The sequence below is a fragment of the Ictalurus furcatus genome, chromosome 4, assembly GCF_023375685.1.
Source record: "Ictalurus furcatus strain D&B chromosome 4, Billie_1.0, whole genome shotgun sequence".
NCBI lineage: Eukaryota > Metazoa > Chordata > Actinopteri > Siluriformes > Ictaluridae > Ictalurus > Ictalurus furcatus.
This window is the reverse complement of record NC_071258.1, coordinates 33,853,609-33,878,312: the sequence shown is the minus strand read 5'-3', so window position 1 is coordinate 33,878,312 and position 24,704 is coordinate 33,853,609. Positions and strand designations below refer to the sequence as shown.

The 24,704-nt window shown below is 42.5% G+C and overlaps 1 protein-coding gene across 1 annotated transcript in view; it reads right to left on the bottom strand.

The window, feature by feature from the left end:
- Nucleotides 1–23,092, bottom strand: part of chst8 (carbohydrate (N-acetylgalactosamine 4-0) sulfotransferase 8) — an 84,516-nt gene extending 61,424 nt beyond the window's left edge. Inside the window, exon 1 of the mRNA XM_053623712.1 lies at nucleotides 22,675–23,092. The gene's annotated coding sequence lies outside the window, so the exon portion shown is untranslated. The remainder of the gene's footprint in view (nucleotides 1–22,674) is intronic.
- Nucleotides 23,093–24,704: the final 1,612 nt, after the last annotated feature.

Here is a 24,704-nt window from a genome sequence, read left to right as displayed (position 1 = left end):
AAGGCTGCAGTCCAAGTGGATGTATGCAGATGAAGCTCAATCATTGATAGCAAAGGAAATACATGAATTTATTTATTCAGTCATTTTCACTAAGTGCTCTAACCTGGTCAGGGTTGCGGTGATTCTGGAGTCTATTGATAATAATAAATTTCTAGGCACTCAAAGCACTTTACATTGTATAAGGGGGAAATCTCCTCAACCATCACCAGTGTGTAGGATCCACCTGGATGATGCGAAGGCAGCCATAGTGCACCAGAACGCCCACCACACACCAGCTATTAGTGGAAAGGAGAGGAGAGTGATGTAGCCAACGCAGGAATGGAGATTATTAGGGGGCCATGATAGAGAAGGGCAAATGGGAGATTTTTAATGACCACATTTTTAAGGACCTCGGTTTAGCCATCTGAAGGACGGTGCTGTTTTTACAGCATAGTGTCCCCGTCACTACACGAACCTCCCACACACCACATGGTGAGCACCACCTGCTGGCCTCTCTAATACCACTTCCAGCAGCAACCGTAGTTTTCCCCGGGAGGTCTCCCATCCTGGCAAGGCACAACCATGCTTAGCTTCAGTGGGAAACCAGGCGAGAGCTGCAGGGTGATCTGGCTCTGGCTCAAGTCTATTGCACCCTGTTCAGTTTTATTTATATATGGATGAAACGTTGGCCACAGTGACACCTTTATGAGACACAGTGCTGAAAGTACTGTTACAGTATTAAAACAGATTATTATGATACAATGGTGGACTCACTCCAAAATCAATTCCACAGGCAACTTGATCAAGTCTCTTTTAAATAATCAATAACTCACCTGCCTGGAGAGGAAACGGTCAGCCTATCATGTTCATCCATACACACACATACACACCACACTGACAACTGTGAGTGTCATTGATAAAGCAGGGTTTAGCAATTATATCAGCTCTAAAAGCATAAGCAACATTTCAGTCCACTGCATACGTGTATAAAAATATTCTATATTCTATATTCATTCACAGGAGTTGAGTTCAAGATTATATTAGCAAGCAGCTTCAAATCAACACTCCACTCCTGTGTTTGATAAAACCGCTAAAAATGACCTTAATCCTATGATAGAAGTATGAAACCTTCATAATATATTATAACTTGCCATAAAAACAAAGCCTATGAAAGCTGAATCCAGTAGACGTGATCTAAACAGAGAGAGGAACTGAGACATCATTTCCTCCAGACGAGAGCTGACTGGACACGAGAGCTTATTGCGCTGATATTTTCAGATCATAATAAAAGCAGAGCTCCAGTATCAGTCCGAGTAGGATCTCTATGCAGATGATATTTACTGGTGAAGGAAATGAAACCACATGAAAAGTCCTGTGTTGAACTCTCAGGTGATTGTCCCGCTCCTGATCCGGAATGAAGCGGCACGCCTTATCTTCAACGCCCCCATGTTCTCCATCACCACACGACTGTGTTCCCTCCACCGGCTTCCTGTAGCTACTCACATCACATTTAAAACACTCGTGCTTACGAAAGCAAAAACAGAGCGGATTTAACCCTCTGTGAGCCACAAGCACAGCTGGACTAAACTCTCCATCCATACAGTGTTGATTTGTTTTCTAACAGTAGTGGACCTGCAGATGACAGGTTTATACTGTACTGCCCGTAATGTACAGCTAAAGCCAGCAAACACTGAAAATGTCCCTCTAAGAACCCAGAGAGAACTCACTGAGCAGCACGTCTCCTCGTCGTCCACAAATCGAATTAGACTTTTAATTAAAATGACAGGCTTGTTGCTCTAATCCTGTGGTGCTTAACCGCTCTATTCACATGATAAACACTTGGCGAAAACAATGTGAGTTCCTGTCTGCTTTAGAGAACTGCAGGTGGCACGTGGAGAGGGACCAGTGTGAACAAAAGGGGGGTTTTAAATTACAGCTCACAGAACTGAAGCCAGTCCCATCATGCACCAGCTCCACCAGTGCAGCGCTGCTGGCCAGACCGCATCTGAATGGAATCAGTTAGCAGAGTGTTCACTGTGATTGCCTTGGAAGGGCGAGAGACCGATCATCACAGAGAGAAAGAAAGAGTGAGGGAGGAAGAGAGAGAGAGAGAGAGAGAGGGAATGAGAGATCACATGCAGCAGACACGGAGAGAAAAGGCGCAGAGATTCTTCTTCTGTTTAAGCGGTGACCCCCGAGCAGCCGTGAACCCATTACACCCTTATGAAATATTGATGCAAACTCACACAGGAGTCCCTGTCCTTCACCCTGCCAGCAACCACGATGGTGCTTTGAACTGAATAGAACACACACACACACACACACACACACACACACACACACACACACACACACACACACACACACACACACACAAAAGCACTACTCACAAATACACACAAGGACAGATAAATCAGCAGTTGGGACACCTGAGACAAGAATATTTCATGTCCAGGATGGAAATGTGAAGTTTTCATATATGGAAGGAGTCTCCAGTGTCAGCACTTTGTCACAGTCAGTAAGCTTTCCACTCCGATATTTCTTTGAGAATTATTCTTTATTACTTACAGTGTAATTACTTACTTACTTACAGTACGTAGTATTAATATCACACGTGTGTTATATCACCAGTGTTTATTAAGGTCACAATAAGAGCCGAGCAAATTATTTGTACACTAGGCTTGTGAGATGAGGTGTAATATGCCATCTTTCTAACGAGCCCCCAATTGATGATAGTATCACCTGTGGCTTTGATGGGAAAAAGAAGTGGGCGTGGTCAGACATATGAATGATTTATGAGTTGGCTGTAGCTACAATCGCTAGCATTTGTGTTTAGTCTTCAGGACTTCTGCAACACTAACGTCGGGATTGTAAATAAACGTAACTAGTTAGTAGGTCGAACTCGTTCAGAATAAAATTTCAGTATAAAATTTCAGTATAGAGTTCAGTATAAAATTTCAGTATAGAGTTCAGTATAAAATTTCATTATAAATTTCAGTATAAAATTTCAGTATAGAGTTCAGTATAAAATTTCAGTATAGAGTTCAGTATAAAATTTCATTATAAATTTCAGTATAAAATTTCAGTATAGAGTTCAGAATAAAATTTCAGTATAGAGTTCAGTATAAAATTTGAATAAAATGACATAAACAACATGTCCGTGTGCTCTATGGTGAGCGGCAGAGGAGATCCTACGTAGTTTACTGAATTCTTGTATAGTGACGTCGCCATGATAAACAACACGCCATTTTATTTTCTGGATTGAAAACTCCGTTCAGGTTGTGACAATGAAGACATTCGCGGCTTTCTCCGTTCAGCAGCGTGGCCGAGAGAAGCTGTTTCTCCCTGTTTTTCAGGCACGGCGCCGTCCGTTCTCTCAAACCCGCTGTAGCCTTCCTGTTCACTGACCTCGTACCTCTGCAGTCCGGTCTAAATCCCTCACACCGTCACGTGGGGAATCTGTGCTGCGGAACACCTGACGACGCAAAAAGCTTTCTCGTCTTCACATCTAAACAGCACGGCTCTCGCTTCTGAGAGTGTCATTTCATTAGCCTTAATGGATATAAATATACTTCTGCATTAGGTAAATAACCTGGAGAGGTAACGCACAGTTTCATTCCTGTCGAGAGCTGAGATTTTATTTCTTTAAACCGGTACAGAAAGCTCTCGGGGAACCGATCTCGTTTTGTGTTGTTAACTCTAAACGGTCTTCATCACACCTCAAATCGATCTTTTATGCTCTATAATAAGGAGACCGGTGTGGGGTTTGACTCCATACAATAGATTCTCCGCACTCATGTCTCTACTGAATTGTTCCAGTATTCTCGCTATAATCCTCTCTGTGTACGGCTTCACATCGTAATTCCACACCTTAACGTAACCGATGAAGAGTAATACGTTCCGTCACCTAAAGCCACAAACTCTTTTAGATCTTCTTCAGTCTGCTTCGCCTTTGCTGCTGCATTGCTGAGATCCTCACCCAACACAGATACCTCTCGCTGGACTGTGTTCAGGATTAGTGACTTAAATCGAAAAGTTCCATTCATATTGACGTGTATTCAGAGTCGGGTGCACGCAGGCTTCAGCTGGGTTTCCGGGCTCTCCGTTCATATTTATGGTGTGGAATTCACTCGTCTACGTTTAGTAGAAGAATCTGAGACGAGGGTTTTCGACAGCATCTAGACCACCGCCTTTAGAAATCTTGGATGGAGGACATGTCCGGGAAAAAGAGGACGTATGGTCTCCTTAATTCACCTCGAAATATGGCTGGTTCCTCACACGGGTTCATCACCGTGGTTATAGTGTGTGTGTGTGTGTGTGTGTGTGTGTGTGTGGTTAATTCTATTCCAGTTTCAGCTCAGCTACATCAAGTAACCGAAGGATAATTCTCTTTGTTACATCCCAGGCTGGACTCAGGGACATTAAAGGACTTCCGGTAGAGTTATGGGTCAGAAAACAGCGTCCGGAAAAAAGACACAAGCAAACAAGGTGAAAGTCACGAACTCCCTCATGCATTATTCCTAACCTCTTACTCTCGTCACTCTCTGCGGAATTGTCTGACACTCCAGATGAATAATTAACAATTTCATTCTCACTAAAGGTGACGTGTGTGTGTGTGTGTGTGTGTGTGACCCTGGGCCGGTCATCAGTTTGATGTCTTAACACGTGCCACGTGTCTAAAGTTCGGTACCGAGTCTCCGTATGGAGGTTCACATTTGAGATATTTTGCACTAATATCCACGAACACACTGTACTTTATGTCATGAAGGCGTTTTATGTCGGCTGACACAACACGTACAGCATGACGCCTGTGAATATAGGACACGACTCGTCTTAAAGCATGCTGCAATCACATCTCGGGATATTTGAATACCTTGGCAGCCGAACGTTGCCATGGTTACTACGAGGACATCGCTGTAACGGCGGTATCGGGTATCACGTGACGCTCTAACAGGTGTAATATCGGTAACGTATGAAAAAATGGAAGGTGTGGGATCTCACTCACTCGCTCCCTCTCAGTAAGAGCTTTATCCTGGTCAGGGTGGCAGTGGATCTGGAGTCGAGCCCGGGAACACTGAGGATGACGTGGGTGATGGTGGGAATCACACGGCAGCATGCACACACACATTCACACTTAGGGGCAATTTCGCATAGCCGTTCCACCTCCCTGAGAAACCTGATGAACCCTGAGGAAACCCACACGGATGAGAGAGGACGCGTGAAGCTCCACTCGGAGAGTGACGCGAGCTCAGGATCAAACCGGGGAGCTGTGACGCAGCCACGTTACCCGCTAATCCGGCGTGACGCTTCATAGTTTAAAAATCGAACCCCAGAGTGACCGATTCAGACATAAATATAAAAAAACATTAACATCAGTACGTTTTTGTTCCCATGGAACAAAGTCTAGCGTTTTGGAGGCGGTTTGTGAGAAATCCTAAATATCCTGAGACGTATTGTATATCATAGAAATGCCTTTGAGGATGACTTTTGCGAGATCATATTTCTGTCACATTGCACACCCCTATCTGCACCGAATCCCTCTCGTTTCTCATTACTCACTACCACAGTAGGGCTGTAGGAATGAATTTTCCCACACTGATCCGGGATGACCTTTAACTCAGGCGGTGTCCTCCGCGTCCTGCTCATGCACCAAGGCCCGACATCCATAAATCATTTCAAATCACACCACATATCTCACAGGATCTCACTGAAATGTTCAGCACAGCTAAAGCTGACCATCTACTCCACATCTGCACTAAATGCTGAACGCTCGATGCTACCGAGGACTTTGTGGAGCATTAAAATGGGCTTTTATTACGACGAGCATCGCCTCTGCTGTATGTCACGCAGTCTAATAAAAAATCTCCCGCGTGTATTCCGTGGAACAATATCCGCTGCGTTTTTACTCCCACTAGGTACGGTGGACAACAACCTTAAACGTTTTTAGAACAGAATAGAGATATCACGTCAAAATAAGCTCGACAACATGCTGGTCCACAATCACCTGCCTGCTGGTACAGACCCACGTTAAACCACGCCCACATCTGCGATAAAGCACTGATCAAATTAACTTAGGTCCTAGAAAGACCTGAAGACTTTTCTACTTCACTCTGGAAGCGGATCTGTTTGAGCAGAGTGTACAGGAGACTTTCTCTGATTAGTTGAATGTTCTGATTAGTTGAATCAGGAGAGTCGGAGCAGGGAAAACGCTGATCTTCAGGTTCTCCAGGAGCCCGGAAACATCTGGCTCTGGCTCGTAACACTTTTCCTAATTTACTTAAAGTCTCTAAAACGTCATCGTTCGAGTCGGTCAAATGAAGAAACGCGCGTTTACGGAGCGACCGTTTGTTTTATCCTGTACAAAAGGCACTTAATGATAATTGTGTGTGAAAGAGGAAGAGAATAATGAACCTTGTTCTGAAAGCGTTTTCTCACCAAACGCTTTTCGTTCATTTTCTGTAAAATTACAGCAGGTGAGCGAAGCACTAATGTTACTCGTGCTTGAACATTATTTTCCTTTTGCTTTACAAAATATACATCCTTAGCAGCTGAATGTGGGTCTGATTATTGAATTGGAGGCTGATTATTTTAATAGTCGGACTGTACGGCTCAATCAGAGAAGGTCAGGACTGTTCGGTCGGGAGACAAAAGCAAGGCAAATATCTATTATATATTCTCTCTCTCTCTCTCTCTCTCTCTCTCTCTCTCTCTCTCTCTCTGCCTCTTTCTCACATCTCCGTCACATGCACCTTGTCGGTTCTGTCCCGAGTTTGTGAGAGCGAGGCGTCCGGCACAGCCATCTGTAGAGCTGGAGCATGTTTCAGCCTGCTGGGACTATGCCAGTACTGAAAGTCTCAGCACACACACACACACACACACACACACACACACACGAACACACACACACACACTTCCTCTGTGCAAACAAGATCACATGAACAAATAAAAAATACACATTTTATTTCTCAAAGCACACACACAAATGCACATTTCTCACTCTCACACAGACAGATAAAAAAACAATCACACTGAATGTACACACACACACACACATTTGGTAAGAGTACAAATGAGCTCACAGGCTCTCAGAGGAGTCATGCGTCAGAGCCTGGTGGTGTAGCAGGCACCATGCTAACAAGAACTAACACATTTACTGGTACTGAAGAGCAGCAGTGATGCCAAACCTTCAGTGGCTGAACACATGCTAATGCAGTCCCCATGCTAATGCAGTCCCTATGCTAGTGCAGTCCCTGTGCTAGTGCAGTCCCTATGCTAGTGCAGTCCCCATGCTAATGCAGTCCCCATGCTAATGCAGTCCCCATGCTATGCAGTCCCATGCTAATGCAGTCCCCATGCTAATGCAGTCCCTATGCTAGTGCAGTCCCCATGCTAGTGTAGTCCCCATGCTAGTGCAGTCTCATGCTAATGCAGTCCCCATGCTAATGCAGTCCCATGCTAATGCAGTCCCCATGCTAGTATAGTCCCATGCTAGTGCAGTCCCCATGCTAGTGCAGTCTCATGCTAATGCAGTCCCTATGCTAGTGCAGTCCCTGTGCTAGTGCAGTCCCTATGCTAGTGCAGTCCCTGTGCTAGTGCAGTCCCTATGCTAGTGCAGTCCCCATGCTAATGCAGTCCCCATGCTAATGCAGTCCCTATGCTAGTGCAGTCCCTGTGCTAGTGCAGTCCCTATGCTAGTGCAGTCCCCATGCTAATGCAGTCCCCATGCTAATGCAGTCCCCATGCTATGCAGTCCCATGCTAATGCAGTCCCCATGCTAATGCAGTCCCTATGCTAGTGCAGTCCCCATGCTAGTGTAGTCCCCATGCTAGTGCAGTCTCATGCTAATGCAGTCCCCATGCTAATGCAGTCCCATGCTAATGCAGTCCCCATGCTAGTATAGTCCCATGCTAGTGCAGTCCCCATGCTAGTGCAGTCTCATGCTAATGCAGTCCCCATGCTAATGCAGTCCCTATGCTAGTGCAGTCCCCATGCTAGTGTAGTCCCATGCTAGTGCAGTCCCTATGCTAGCGCAGTCACTATGCTAGTGCAGTCCCCATGCTAGTGTAGTCCCATGCTAGTGCAGTCCCTATGCTAGCGTATTAATATTATTACACCACAGCTCTGTTGAATTCTGGATTCCGATTGGTCAGAAGGCGTTGATTCATTTTCTATAACAGCAGCTCTGACAATAGTTGCACATTTCTATAAATGCATAATCATATCTATAGTAACAGCTCATTCACAGGGACATCTACAGCGGACGCTCCACACGAACTAAAAAACTAATAACAAACACATGTTGATATGGTGAAGTTTTCTGTAAGGAGACGCTCAGCTAGGAGGCTGAATGCTGTTGGGCTACTTAAAGATCTTTCATTTCACTTTCCATTCCGTTTTCATGCATTGGTGCGATATACAGAAATGCTCAGAAATGATTTTTACTTTTGAATAACAAAATCTCATCTTTTATACTGTATACAAACTTTCATACAAACATACAGTCAGTGGCCACTTTATTAGTTGCATCAACCTTGCATTTGCACATTTAGGGAAGGAGTCTCCAGTGTCAGCGCTTTCTAACCGTCAGAGGTAAAGCTGTAGTTTTAAGTTCTCCCACATCTTCAGGACAGACGGTTCTTTGTGTGCTTTGTGGATTCTCAGTAACGTGACATTTACAGCTGCTGCAACGTCACTGGGAACCGGTGGGAACTTGTTTCACAGATGTTCCACGACATTAAATGTAACTATAAATGGATTTCTGTACAAATTCCAGGCTCTTAAATTAATAAATAAATTCTAATTGTTGGTAAATTGCTTATAGGATCTCGTCTAGTTTTTTTGTGATAGTCCATCCATCCATCTTCTATACCGCTTTATCCTTTTCAGGGTCACGAGGAACCTGGAGCCTATCCCAGGGAGCATCGGGCACAAGGCGGGGTACACCCTGGACATTCACATACACACTCACACACACATACACTACGGACACTTCGGACACGCCAATCAGCCTACCATGCGTGTCTTTGGACTGGGGGAGGAAACCGGAGTACCCGGAGGAAACCCCCGCAGCACGGGGAGAACATGCAAGCTCCGCACACACAGGGCCACAGTAGGAATCGAACCCCCGACCCTGGAGGTGTGAGGCGAACGTGCTAACCCTTCTGTATCACTGACTGGAGGGTTGTAAGTTCAAATCCCAGCACTGCCAGAGAGCCCTTAACGAGCAACTCCAGTGTCCTCATGTCCCTGTGTCCAAAAACCATCTGTATCACTAGGAAAAAGGGGTCACCTACAGACATATCCTTTAAAATAAGCTCTGCTCCATGATGAGCTGATGTCACAGTGCGCCAGTAACATAATAAGGCTGAGTCTTAATTTTTTGTAAAACATGCTAATAATGGAAAGTCAGAAATGATCATAATATGCGGCTTGAAACTCATACACATTTACTTAAAACGTACACATTTACTTTATGGGGTTTTTTTTTGGTTTTTTTTGCTTAGAAGTGACAGCTAAAAGAGGAGTAAAATGTTGCATTAGGAAATGCCTGACTTGTCTAGTCCTGACCTTGACACCTGTCTCCCGAGGAGCGTTTCCTGCGTCTTCGTACAGACGTGTGTAATATCCGATACGGACGTCACCGAGTGGAAACCTTCAGCAGGAATGACAGTGTTATTGAGGCAGAGCAGGTTAGACAGTAACCTGATTGGACAGTGATGAAGTAGAGCAGCGTCATCTGTCATGTCATGCACACACACACACACACACACACACACACAATTTATAATCCTTAACCCTTACAGGAATGTAACAGGAATATCACCAAGGAGTTTCCTCAAAGTAATTCCAGCGAAACGTCCCTGTGTAAGCCGTTACTATGGAAACGAAGGTGCATCAGAACGAGCGTTAATAGCATATAAACCTGCGATTTGCAGCTGCACGACTGTCAGAACTGCTGCTGCACAAAATTAACCAAACACCTTCTTTTTTTTTTTTTTTTAACGTCCATCCACTGTTTCCTCTTCCTTCACATGCAGCACAGTGGGAGTGTAAACATCACAAGCACAAGCTCCGGAGCACGTCGACTGTCGATTTCTGGTGAATTCGCTTCAACATCCTGCTTCTTTTACGGTTATATCATGATGTGTTTTTGGGACGTGAATATGAGCGATGCTGAAAAAAGATCGAATAGAGATGCGCAGTAGTAGAAGATGAAATGTGAAGGATATATGATCTAGTCTGAGAGTGATCAGTCCATACTTCCTACCACAATATCATCTTACACCCACTTTAGATCTACGAGGAAAACACTTATCGACTGAGGGGTGTTTATAGGACGCTGTATCAATAAATGTGTGTGTGTGAAGATTTACTGTACCTGTGCACACCTTTCAGCTGCGCACTGCCCTCTGGTGGCCGTGTGGTGTTTAAGGGGGAAATTCAGAGCGCACAGGCAGTGTGTGTGTGTGTGTGTGTGTGTGTGTGGAGAGTAAAGCTACAACATAAAACAGCTCATATTGATGATAAAGTTGTGCCTGGAGAGATTTTACAGTAAGACCCGGCTATATTGAATCCCTGAAAAAGTTCGGAAAAATAAAAGATGATGAGATTTCTTCTGGCCTTTTGAAATTCCGTGCACATATAATTGCAGAGGCGGACAAATCACGAACGTATTAGCTCGCCCACCGGGAAAATGAAAGCTTTGGTGCATGTCCGGTCCTGTGTTTTGGTTGCCTGGAAACCTAACTGACCAGGCTAAAGAGTAGTGTAATAAGGCATGGCGAAGCTAGTTAAGTGCTTTAATACAGACTAAAGGGAAAATAATGAGTACACAGATTCCCGGGAAAGGAGCATCTGTGCGTCGTCATAATCCTTATCCACTTTTTTTTTCCCCTCAACTTTAGCACGTCATGTTTATGAGCTGTGGTGCTCTGTCCTCGCGTCACATGTAAAAGATATTATTCGAGTCTGGTCAGTGTCTTAATTCTCTTCTCGGTATGTTCAAAGGCGTGTTGTGCGAGCACTTTGTTCTGGTTTCATCGCTCTTTCATACCTACACTCTGAAAACAACATCTCTCTAATAACGATGGCTGATGTGTGTAGTGCAGCAGGAGGTAGGATTGTGATTGAGAAGCGTGATATACACTGGCTGAGCGCTTTACTAGGAACACTATACTAATACTGATTAGGACCTCGCTTTGCTCTCAAAACAGCCTCAATTCTTCATGGCATGGATTTCAGAAGATGTTGGAAACATTCCTTTGAGATTCTACCTCCTGCTGAGATGACTGCATCCCGTCATTCCTGCAGAATTTTCAGGTGCGATTTCACGCTACATCCCAAAGGTGTTTTGTTGTAGTCAGATCCGGTGACTGAGAAGGCTAGTGAAGAACGCTATGCTCGTGAAACTAGTTTGAGATGACTTTTTATTTGTGACATGGTGCATTATCATGCTGGAAGGAGCCATTAGAAGATGGTAAATTGTGGCCATGAAGGGGCATGCACGGTCAGCGACAATGTTCAAATAGGCCGTGGCGTTCGCGCGGTGATTGATTGGCGTTAACGGGCCCAAAATGTACCAAGAAAACATTCCCCACACCATTACACCACCTCCACCAGCCTGGACTGTTGACACAAGGTAGGTCGTGGTCCATGGATCCGTGCTGTTGGCACCTACCATCTATGTGCGTCAGCAGAAATCGAGATTCATCAGATCAGGCTACGTTTTTGCAGTCTTCAACCGGTTTTGGTGAGCCTGTGCCCACTCCAGCCTCCGCTTTCAGTTCTTGGCTGACAGAACTAGAACCCAATGTGGTCTTCTGCTGTTGTAGACCATCTGCCTCAAGGTTCAGCATGTTGTGCATTCTGAGATGCTTTTCTGCTCACCACAATGGTACAGAGTGGTTATCTGAGTTACTGTAGCCTTTCTGTCAGCTCGAACCAGTCTGGCCGTTCTCCATTGACCTGTCTGCAGAACTGCCACACACGGGATTTGTTTTTACTGCACCATTCTGAGTAAACTCTAGAGACTGTTGTGTGTGAAAATCCCAGGAGATCAGCAGGTATAGAAATACTCACACCAGTCCGTCTGGCACCGACAACCATGCCACGGTCAAAATCACCCAGATCACATTTTCCCCCCATTCTGATGCTTGATGTGAGCATTACCCGGAACTGCTGGCCCTGTATCTACATGATGTTATACATTGCACCACTGCCACACGATTGGCTGATTAGATAATTGCATGAATGAGTAGGTGTTCCTAATAAGGTGCTCGGTGAGTGTAGTTACAGTATCAATGGCCATCACACCATCATGAAGCATATAGTGTATAGACTCCTTTAGTGTTTGTAAACAAAAAGAGATGCACGCAAATAAACACGCATTATTCTAGCGACCAGATGTTACCTGGTTAACCGTAGGTAACTACAACCGTCTTCTGTTAGTATCTTTGTAAAAGGAATATGTCTGTGAACACGTTTCTGATTCTGACACCCAACAGCACAACGTGACGGACTCCTGTAGAAACGTCAGAGTCACGTGTCAGGGCGACGTGCCAGAGCGTCACAGTATTGGCGTGTTGCATGCTGGGTATTGTAGTTTTGCTACATCGATGTGTGAAAACAGTACAAAATGATGAATGCTGTTAAAATACTGTCAAGAAGCGATATAATACAGCGCAACAGAATACCACATGCCATGGCCAAAATAAAATCTATTCATTTCTAGATTTATGCCAGAATACTCCTTTAAGTTTAAAGCACTGATATGCACTGAATGAAAACTTTTTGAAAACATAAGCACTGGGGTTTATTTTCTTTCTTCAGATTTTGGAGACGAGATGAAACAGGAGCAGTCGAGTAAACATGAGCACCTGGCAAATAGGGACTTTTTAAAAAAATTTCATAGATGTAAACTGCTTGTCCAAGTGATGCGTCCATCCCTGTTATTGGAATGTAATTGTAATGTGACTGGGATGTACCTAATATGTAACTGGGATGTAATTGGGATGTAACTGGGATGTAATTGGGATGTAACTGGGATGTACCCAATATATAACTGGGAGTTAACTGGGATGCACCTGATATGTCATTGGGATGTACCTGATATATAATTGGGAGGTAATTGGGATGTACCTGATATGTAACTGGGAGGTAATTTGGATGTACCTGATATGTAATTGGGATGTACCTGATATATCTGATATATAACTGGGAGGTAATTGGGATGTACCTGATATGTAACTGGGAGGTAATTTGGATGTACCTGATATGTAATTGGGATGTACCTGATATATCTGATATATAACTGGGAGGTAATTGGGATGTACCTGATATGTAACTGGGATGTAATTGAGATGTACCTGATATGTAATTGGGATGTACCTGATATGTAATTGAGATGTACCTGATTTGAAATTGGGATGTACCTGATATGTAACTGGGATGTAATTGGGATGTAACTGGGATGTAATTGGGATGTAATTGGGATGTAACTGGGATGTAATTGGGATGTAATTGGGATGTAATTGGATGGACCTGATATGTAACTGGGATGTAACTGGGATGTACCTGATTTGAAATTGGGATGTACCTGATATGTAACTGGGATGGAATTGGCATGTACCTGATATGTAATTGGGATGTACCTGATATGTAACTGGGAGGTAATTGGAATGTAATTGGGATGTACCTGATATGTAACTGGGATGGAACTGGGATGGATTTGGGATGTAGTTGGGATGTCATTGGGATATAACTTGATATGTAATTTGGATGTAATTGGGATGGAACTGGAATGTAATTGGGATGTACCTGATATGTATTTGGGATGTACCTGGGATGTAATTGGGATGTACCTGATATGTAACTGGGATGGAATTGGGATGTACCTGATATGTAATTGGGATGTACCTGATATGTAATTGAGATGTACCTGATTTGAAATTGGGATGTACCTGATATGTAACTGGGATGTAATTGGGATGTAACTGGGATGTAATTGGGATGTAATTGGGATGTAACTGGGATGTAATTGGATGTACCTGATATGTAACTGGGATGTAATTGTGATGTACCTGATATGTAATTGGGATGTAACTGGGATGTAATTGGGATGTACCTGATATGTAATTGGGATGTAATTGGGATGTAATTGGGATGTACCTGATATGTAACTGGGATGGAACTGGGATGTAATTGGGATGTACCTGATATGTAACTGGGATGGAACTGGGATGTAATTGGTATTGAGTGTTCGTTTGGCCTCCAGTGTTTGGTGAACCAGATTAAGGCCCTTGACTTTGTGACCCTACAGATTATTTGTAGCATTTACTTCACACTGTTAGGGTAAGGCTAAAGTAGTATAAACTCTCTTTAGTGCATATTTAAGAGATAATTAATCCCAAATGGGTGATCATGACCCCGATGTGAAATGGAGGAATTTTATTACGCTCCTTATTATACAGTTACTTATCAAAGAAAATGTTTCCAACTTAGTATTCAATTATTCATCTTAAGACATATTATACAGAAAGTACTATAAATTATTCAGTAAATGCAGTGAAAATGTAGTTAGAGAGTGAGGAATGGAAATGAGGTGCCTCAGATGGGTCTTTGGGGTTTTAGGGGTTAATTTGAGAGACAATACTGTTTCGAAATGATTTCATCAGCGGTTTCAGGCTTCTGCTAAGAAATAACAGACCACCAGAATTACTCAGTAATGTCGAGAACTGCACAGCAAAACTCATTTAGGATTTTTTTAGCAAACATTGGTGTTATATTGTGTTATACACTGTAGGGTCAAAAGTATTTGGACACCTCCCCATTACACCCTTATGTGCTTGTTGAACATCCTATTCTAGATTCTGCTCTCATAAGCTCCACTTTTCTGGGAAGGCTTTCCACTAGATTTTGGGGCGTGGCTGTTGGGGATTTGTGTTCATTCAGCTACAGGAGCATTAGTGAGGTCAGGCACTGATGTTGCGGTGTCGAGGAGAGTCCAGTTACAGTTCAGTTCAGTGGGGTTGAGGTCAGGGCTCTGTGCAGGACACTCGAGTTCTTCCACTCCAACCTTAACACACCATGTCTTCATGGAGCTCGCTTTGTGCACAGGGGCGTCGTCATGCTTGAAAAGAAATCTTAACGCTACAGCATACAAAAATGTCCTTCAACGTTGAAAGCTTCCAATTTTGTGGCACCAGTTTGTGGAAGAAGCACATATGGGTGTGATTGTCAGGTGTACACAAACTTTTGTCCATATAGCTGTGGGATTTTCATCCCTCCTGAACCAAACCTCAGCTCACGTCCGAATGAAACCGACACGTTTAATTCACAGCTAATGTTTGAGGATGAGGGTGAAATCCCTGAGTTAAAAGTAGATCCATTAAACACACAGTGTCCAAGTAAAGAACAAATCATAAATCCGATTATTATTGAGTGTGTGTGTGTGTGTGTGTGTGTGTGTGTGTGTTTGCACCACATCATTCTTATGACGCCATCAATGCGACCTCGTGATTTAATGCTCAGCACTAATACTTGTTCGAGCTGTTGACATATTAGATTTTAGCCCGGCGTCTAATATCACCGCCAGCCGTCACTGGAGTTAATTGAAGTGAATTAAAATTAAATAAAGACTTAATTCGGCAGCGAGGATGTGGCTGTGGGCTAGAGAGTCAGCCTGAAGCAGGATGCATTAAAAACAGTTGATTCGCGTGCATTCAAGAGAGGAAGATTTCTAATGAGCTCTCATGTGAAGCCAGCAGCAGCCATAATAAATGTGTAAGGTGGGTTTAGGATCAGTCAGGGTTCTCTGCTACACAGCTCCTCCGCAAAATCGGGAAAAATATATCAGCGTTTTTCCTGTGTGAAAAGCGGAATTAAAGCTTCTTGCATTCAGCTAACAAACTAGCCTGGTGTGTTTTGGTATCTTCATGACTAGGGGTGTCACGGTGTCACGGCTTCACAGATCGTCACGGTGTTTCATCAGACGGTGACATCACTAGCTGCGTTTGCATGGACAACAATAATCCACTCTTAATCCGATTAAGACCATACTTTGATTAAGAAACTACCATGTAAACAGCCATTTTTACTTACCTTAATCTAATTAAGGTCATAATCGAATTAAGACAGGTGGAGTATTCCTGTTTTAGTCGCATTATGGACGTGTATTACAGACATGTAAACACCTTAATCACATTATGAGCGTCGTGTGAGAGTTTTCACCGCATTTTGCGACAGGACACGATCACACACGGCAGTTTTACGTTTTACGGCGAACAAGAGAGTTCGGCTGCGTCCCAAATCGCATACTTTCCTACTATAGGCCTGTAGTGGGGAAAAATACATGTATCTCGGCTACTATATAGACGGTAACTACGCGATTTGAGACGCAGCCCACGGCTTCAAGCAGTTGTGTATTAGCACGTATAGCATGTATAGCATGACAAATAATTAACTGCACTTAAAGCGTTCGTAAAAAAAAATAAAAACACCCAATATACGGTCCCATAACGAAGACGAACTATATGTTGATACGTGAAATTCTGGAGGGACGTCGGACGGCGGTGACGTAACGACGCGGGCTGTTAATCTAATTATGTTCTATAACGTGTAAAACGGGAACATGACAGGAGTATTCTAAAAGCGACTCATGTAAACACCTTAATCCCATTATTACCTTAATCAGAATAAGCTCAATAATTAGATTACTGCTGTCCATGTAAACGTAGTCACTGATGACCTTTTCTACATACTGATTAAAACGCATTTCTGTCTTTTACCCTCTACCCGTTCTTTTTTTTTTTTAAAACCACATCAAGTTCCTTCCTCCAGCGGTTCTCTCTTTTCTCCAATTCTTCACAGCCCCCTCACTTTGGACGTGTCCTAAATCACATTACTCTCCGTTCCCAAGAGACACGACGGCACTGTAAACCCTTTGTCTGTATTTAATCCACTGCTGTTGTAAACACGTTGCATTGCTGCCTCTGCTCTCACTATTAGCCTGTTCATATCTTGGATGATTTTTGGCCTGCACACTTCCCTTCCTCATAGCTTCTCGCTCTTTCAGCTTGTAACAACAGTGTGATAGATACCAACAGTGTGAGAGACTTGATAGAAATGTCAATCTGGGACTTTATCTTTTTTTGTTATATGTACAAACATGTCAAAAAACATTTTTGTGAAAAGATTTTGTACTACATCTTTCCTTTCATTTTCACCACCGGACTGTGATTCTGTCACGCTGACGCTGGAATCGGCCTCACAGTAAAATTCCCAGAATACAGCGAGGCCTAGAAACATGGCTGCCGAGGACTGAAACACCCAGGGTGCGTCTCAATCAGCTCCTAGCTCCCTAGCTGGTGAGTCAGTATACGGTGTACACGAGCTGGGGCGCTGGTAAGGACCCTGGCTCACTACACACTGGGACACTGATGACTCAATTTCCAGCGACAGCACCACATACTCGCGTTGTCACCACTGGCATTCATCAACAACAGGCATGACCGATATATAAATTTGTTAGTTTAATCACGGGTGTTTCTGTCATGGTACTTCAGGCAGGATCGTTCACTAGCTGGTGGATTTTTAAAAATCGTTAGACTTAAACAAAACGTAAATCAAATAAACGTCAAATAAAGTTCAAAGTCATCATTCGAGAGCCACAACGACGATAACAAGCTTCTGTAGACGAAGTTGGCTGAGAGTGCGTCTGGCATTGTTTTCGAGCTGAGCGGCTTCAGAAAACATGACGTCATTCCCACCAAGGGAACATACCGAGCATCGATGCGTCCTGGTTTTTGTGGTGCATTGTGGGATTTTTTTTACGGACCGAACGTTTCAGTGCACTGGAAAGATTTTGCAATTGAGACAGCCCTTAAAATGGCCGACTCCCTGATCAGCGCCCTGACTACTGAGCTAGATATCAGATTGAGACCCAGCCCCAGCCACCACCGACTCTCTCACGTTCACACTCATCTGATTACTGATCACACACACCTGGACTCACTTACACACTCACGTTATATATAAGGACTCTCAAGCCACGTTCGGGTTTTGATTTAGTTTCTGTTTCTCTCGTTTTCGCCCTTGCCTTGTCTAGTTGACGTTGTTTGCTCATCACCGGACGCTCTCCTGAATACTGACTTTGACTTTGGATTCCGTCTGTGTTCACAATAAACACCGAACACCTGCACTCGCGTCCGTACCTGCATTCTGACCGTTTATAAATGGTCGATTAATACCATAATATTTCCTCCAAATGAAAATGCCCCAGTCTCTACGCCCCAAACAACAGTGACTGCTGAAAATAAAAGTAGTACTTTTTTTATTTAGTACTACAACCGACCACGGATGAGCCGAAGCTCCGAAATCAAAATTAGTCCCAAAGCTCTGAGTTTTAATTACGAGTTTTAATGGCGGTCATGTGCAGATTATTACAGTAATTACAGTAGCACATGGACTTTCGCATCTTTTTTAATAAATCCGACTGGACACAATTAAACGCTGTTAAAGTGAGTTGGACACTGTTAAATTTAATATTCCGCTGGAGTTCTTGCAAGAAAATCCCACGTGCACTAGAAGAGAGCCTTGAAGACGTTTCTGCTTGTTGGTGTGTTGTTTTTAATTACAGATTTCTTTCCCTTGGGTATAAAGGCTGAAAGAGCTATAAATGACCACAATTAATTACAGCTAACTTTCCCTTAGTTGTGTAATTATACACCACATACAACCTACTCACACTGTACACGAGCAAGGTGACAGGATACTAACAATAACTGAAATAATTATGTACCGTAAGTAAGTGTATTCATGTATAATTCCCCTTCGTTAGCTTTTACATGATGTTTGCCTTAAGTGTGGTGACGTCCTCACGTGTCCCACCGACATTCGGCGTCATATTCATGAGAAATCCAGTGAAAAGTAGTGAAGAAGTGGAATACGAGATCCTCCTTGGCTAGTCAGAGATCTGTGAGATGACGGGTGCGATCGTTGGCTTGCGATGCTAGTCAGTCGTCCGGCATTGTGGGTAACGTAGGAAACCATTAAAGAGAAAATACTCCGACATGATGAAAGTCCACACGGGTGTTCATTATTAAAATACATTTTGGACGTCACTGAAGGTTACACGTTGATTATAAAGATCACGTTGTTCAGGGCGGATGTTTCCTTTAAGCTAAGTTAGTTCGCTAAATACGTTTATGCTAGTTTATGAGTTAGAAGCAGAGTTAGCTGAACTGCTTTTTTCATATGATATTATTGATGAGGCCAAATAATTATGGTATCATTAAGAAAACATTCTATTCATTGATCTGTAGCCTATCTCTTCAGTTTTAGTCTGATTATTTACTGAAATGATTAGCACAAAGATATCTGGCATAATAACAACTTCATCACCGTAGCAACAATCCAACAATCAAAATTCCATATATATCTGTTCAATTAAAAGGAAAAAATGTATCAAGATCTTTAAATTTAGATTTTGATTTATTTTAAATTATTGTCAAGTGATGTTGTTGTTTTGTTTTTTTTAACTGTAGGCTAACTAACTAAACAAGCTACTAATATATATGCAGTTTTTGTCATGATAAACAGTGTTTTGACATGTACAGTTTCCACTACGTAATATTAAATCCTTTTTTTAAATTTTTTTATTTTACTAATGGAGCAGTTGAATTGATTAAAGGCCACTTTTTAAAGAAAAACCATGAAATACAGTATCGTTAGAGTTACAGCTAAAAACCTAGCATGAAACTTGTGTACAGCTAGCTACACACAGAAGACTATCGCGCGTGCAAGCCGAACTGCATCTCCATGGCAACAATCTACCGGTCAAAATCGGTTTAAAACAGCTAAGTTGAAACAAACGTCTGTGATTATTAAAATAAAAAACAAAACAAATACAATTAGCCGATAATATACATTAATAAATTGTGTTTTTTGGGGGTTTTTTTTGTATTTTAAACGGAATATCTGTAATGGCGTTTAATAGAAAATGTGCTAACATGGTTATTTATTTAAACTGAAACTAGCAGAACATGCTAGAACATTTCATGGCTTTATGTCGCGGTTAATAATGTGAGGTGTGGAAAAGTGATATTAAATAAATACCGGAGTTACATTTTTATTTAAAGAATGAATGAATTGAACGTGTTAATTAAAGAAAAGAAAAATAGTAAACAAATTAGTATATAACTTTCTCCTTAGGACAAATATCGCGCGTGCAAGGCGAACTCCATCTCCATGGCAACAATCCAACGGTCAAAATCCCGCTCACTTTGAATCAGCTCATTTTAAATAAAAATGTATTAGTCTATTATTACTGTCAAGACTTTATTATTATTATTATTATTATTATTACTATCATTATTATTATTATTATTACTATCATTATTATTATTTTATTATTATTATTATTATTATTATTATTATTATAACCCGAGTGAACTGTGAGTAATGGAGTAACTGAACGGATTAAAGTGTACTGTAGAAGAGAAAACACTGGAGTAATAGACGGACTCTATGGAGTAATGGATGGACTCTATGGAGTAATAGATGGACTCTATGGAGTAATGGATGGACTCTATGGAGTAATGGATGGACTCTATGGAGTAATCGATGGACTCTATGGAGTAATCGATGGACTCTATGGAGTAATGGATGGACTCTATGGAGTAATGGATGGACTCTATGGAGTAATAGATGGACTCTATGGAGTAATGGATGGACTCTATGGAGTAATGGATGGACTCTATGGAGTAATAGATGGACTCTATGGAGTAATAGATGGACTATGGAGTAATGGATGGACTCTATGGAGTAATCGATGGACTCTATGGAGTAATGGATGGACTCTATGGAGTAATAGATGGACTCTATGGAGTAATGGATGGACTCTATGGAGTAATGGATGGACTCTATGGAGTAATAGATGGACTCTATGGAGTAATCGATGGACTCTATGGAGCAATGGATGGACTCTATGGAGTAATAGATGGACTCTATGGAGTAATGGATGGACTCTATGGAGTAATGGATGGACTCTATGGAGTAATGAATGGACTCTATGGGGTAATAGATGGACTCTATGGGGTAATAGATTGACTCTATGGAGTAATGGATGGACTCTATGGAGTAATAGATGGACTCTATGGAGTAATAGATGGACTCTATGGAGTAAGAGATAGACTCTATGGAGTAATGGATGGACTCTATGCAGTAATGGATGGACTCTATGGAGTAATGGATGGACTCTATGCAGTAATGAATAGACTCTATGGAGTAATAGATAGACTCTATGCAGTAATGGATGGACTCTATGGAGTAATAGATGGACTCTATGGAGTAATAGATGGACTCTATGGAGTAATAGATGGACTCTATGGAGTAATGGATGGACTCTATGCAGTAATGAATAGACTCTATGGAGTAATAGATGGACTCTATGGAGTAATCGATGGACTCTATGCAGTAATAGATGGACTCTATGGAGTAATAGATGGACTCTATGGAGTAATAGATGGACTCTATGGAGTAATGGATGGACTCTATGGAGTAATCGATGGACTCTATGGAGTAATAGATGGACTCTATGGAGTAATCGATGGACTCTATGCAGTAATAGATGGACTCTATGGAGTAATGGATGGACTCTATGCAGTAATAGATGGACTCTATGCAGTAATGAATAGACTCTATGGAGTAATAGATGGACTCTATGCAGTAATAGATGGACTCTATGGAGTAATGGATGGACTCTATGGAGTAATAGATGGACTCTATGGAGTAATAGATGGACTCTATGGAGTAATAGATGGACTCTATGGAGTAATGGATGGACTCTATGCAGTAATGAATAGACTCTATGGAGTAATAGATGGACTCTATGGAGTAATCGATGGACTCTATGCAGTAATAGATGGACTCTATGGAGTAATAGATGGACTCTATGGAGTAATGGATGGACTCTATGGAGTAATGGATGGACTCTATGGAGTAATCGATGGACTCTATGGAGTAATAGATGGACTCTATGGAGTAATCGATGGACTCTATGCAGTAATAGATGGACTCTATGGAGTAATGGATGGACTCTATGCAGTAATAGATGGACTCTATGCAGTAATGAATAGACTCTATGGAGTAATAGATGGACTCTATGCAGTAATGGATGGACTCTATGGAGTAATGGATGGACTCTATGCAGTAATAGATGGACTCTATGCAGTAATGAATAGACTCTATGGAGTAATAGATGGACTCTATGGAGTAATAGATGGACTCTATGGAGTAATCGATGGACTCTATGCAGTAATAGATGGACTCTATGGAGTAATGGATGGACTCTATGCAGTAATGGATGGACTCTATGGAGTAATGGATGGACTCTATGGAGTAAGAGATGGACTCTATGGAGTAATGGATGGACTCTATGCAGTAATGGATGGACTCTATGGAGTAATGGATGGACTCTATGCAGTAATGGATGGACTCTATGGAGTAATGGATGGACTCTATGCAGTAATAGATGGACTCTATGCAGTAATGAATAGACTCTATGGAGTAATAGATGGACTCTATGCAGTAATGGATGGACTCTATGCAGTAATAGTTTCTGATGGATCACCGGAGGATAACGGGGCGGCGAAGACGAGGTGTTTGTGTGGAGTTGCAGTAGAAATCAGACACACTGACCTGTTCATATGAGCAGAGAAAGTGAAGCTGCGCTCCGTCTCCTCTCCTCAGCACCATCAGAGCGCGAGCCGCTGCTCGGCTGCACGCGCTCCAACATCCACGCCTCTCGCCGCGCTCGCGCTCCGCTCCGCTTCGTTCCGCTTCCGCTCAATCTCACGTCTGTGGTCTAATCTGCTGCTGATCTCTAATCTCTCTATACGGATCCGCGCGTGTCGTGTCAGAGAGAGAGACAGAGAGACAGAGAGAGAGAGACTGGGCACCACCCGCCTGACGGAGGCAAAACAAGAGAACCCACCTCGAGAACCAGCGTGTTTGGGTATCGAGAAATCTCCGCGTGCGCGCGTGCAAGCGGCGGAGGAGTGCCAAAGTGCGTTGCGCAACTCGGTGTCCGGTGTGTGGCGGAGAAATCGACTCAGCATCTGAGTTTATAGCAGAGAGAGAGAGAGAGAGAGAGAGAGAGAGAGAGATGTGGGCGTGTGCCTATTTGGAGCTCTGAATCTTCCCACAAGCTCTGTATGGAAAGTGCATATATATATATATATATATATATATATATATATATATATATATATATATATATATATATAAAATCAGTACATCAGTACATTGGAGGATGATGAACGTGAAAGCATTCATTGTTCAGTTAAACCCTACACTCACTACATGTATTATCAGGGTAATCTACCCCAAAGGTCATGCTGCAGGTGTACAGTTTCTGAGCGTAGCCGAGGTCATCACTGCTCCAATCCTGGGCTTGGGTTTCTCTCCGTATGAACTTTCACATGTCTCTGTGTCTGCGTGGGTTTCATCCGGGTCCTCCGGTTTCCTCCCACCTCCCAAAAAATGCATGCTAAATTGCACGTTCATGTGAATATCAGTCCGCCCAGGAGTCTGTTTGTTTTTTGTGATCGTTGCGACCAAAAATATTTGATGCTGTGTTTTTTTCTTCTTCAGAATTTCTGTGCTTTTCTTTATTTTATTTTTTAAATTTTTTTCTTTTGCAGAAAACTGCTTGAATTGGTGAAATCGCAACGACACGAAATTGTCTTGCACGGTCTCTCAGAGCGAGGTTTGTTGGTAAACGTTCATGCTCATCGCTGTGACGACGTCACATGACACGTCTTGGCCCAAATCTGTGTAAAAAAAAAAAAAAAAACGAGATGAAAGAAAAGAAAGAAAGAAACCCGAAAAAAATCCGTAGTTTAAGACAAATAGTACTAGCTGTTCAATTCGATGAAAAACTAATGGCACCCTATAAAAGGGGGGGGAAAAAACAAAACAGTTAGTATACACTATGAATGGTAGTCTACACTCTGCAGTGGATGAGTTGCATTACTGGAAGGGGGCGCTCTTTCACCTCTGAGCTGTCATTTGGTCATGTTCAGCTCTCTGTCAGCTTTGCCTTTTATGGAATTTTGTGGGAGTGGCTAAATCTAAATGTGCCTTAAATGAGCTTGGGAGTTTAAGGCTGTTTGGCAAGCATCAATATAGTCAATTTATCATGAAGAAAATCAGACTTGCAGAAGCGTTTTAGCTCGGATTCGGTGTACGAAAGCGTTTACACGCCACTTGACTGACAGACTGATGAATAAGGATTAATAAAAGGCGTACACTGGGTGGGTATGACATGTTTTAAGGTTCCATAGTCCAATCAACAATCGACAAACAATCAAGTTGAATCTTATTCACGTTGAAGTAAACGACAGTGGCATTTTTATAACAAATTGATGGTCATTTTTTGTTGTTGTTGTTGTTGTTGTTTAGCACTTGCTCGTGCAGTTTGTCTTCGAACACGACGTAAATACGTCTCAGTGTTTATTCACATCCGTCTGAATATTCACACACACACACGAAAACAAAAACAAACGTTTGCCGCACACAAACTCGAACTCGAAGAATTCCGCCTGCAAAAGAAAGAACCGTTTGTCTTGGAACCGTCAGGATAATGAGAGTGCCGTTTGTTTGCGAAACTTCGCTCGCGTTTTATTCGCCTAAACAGCGTCTCGGTTTTTTTTTTTTCTCCTCCACGC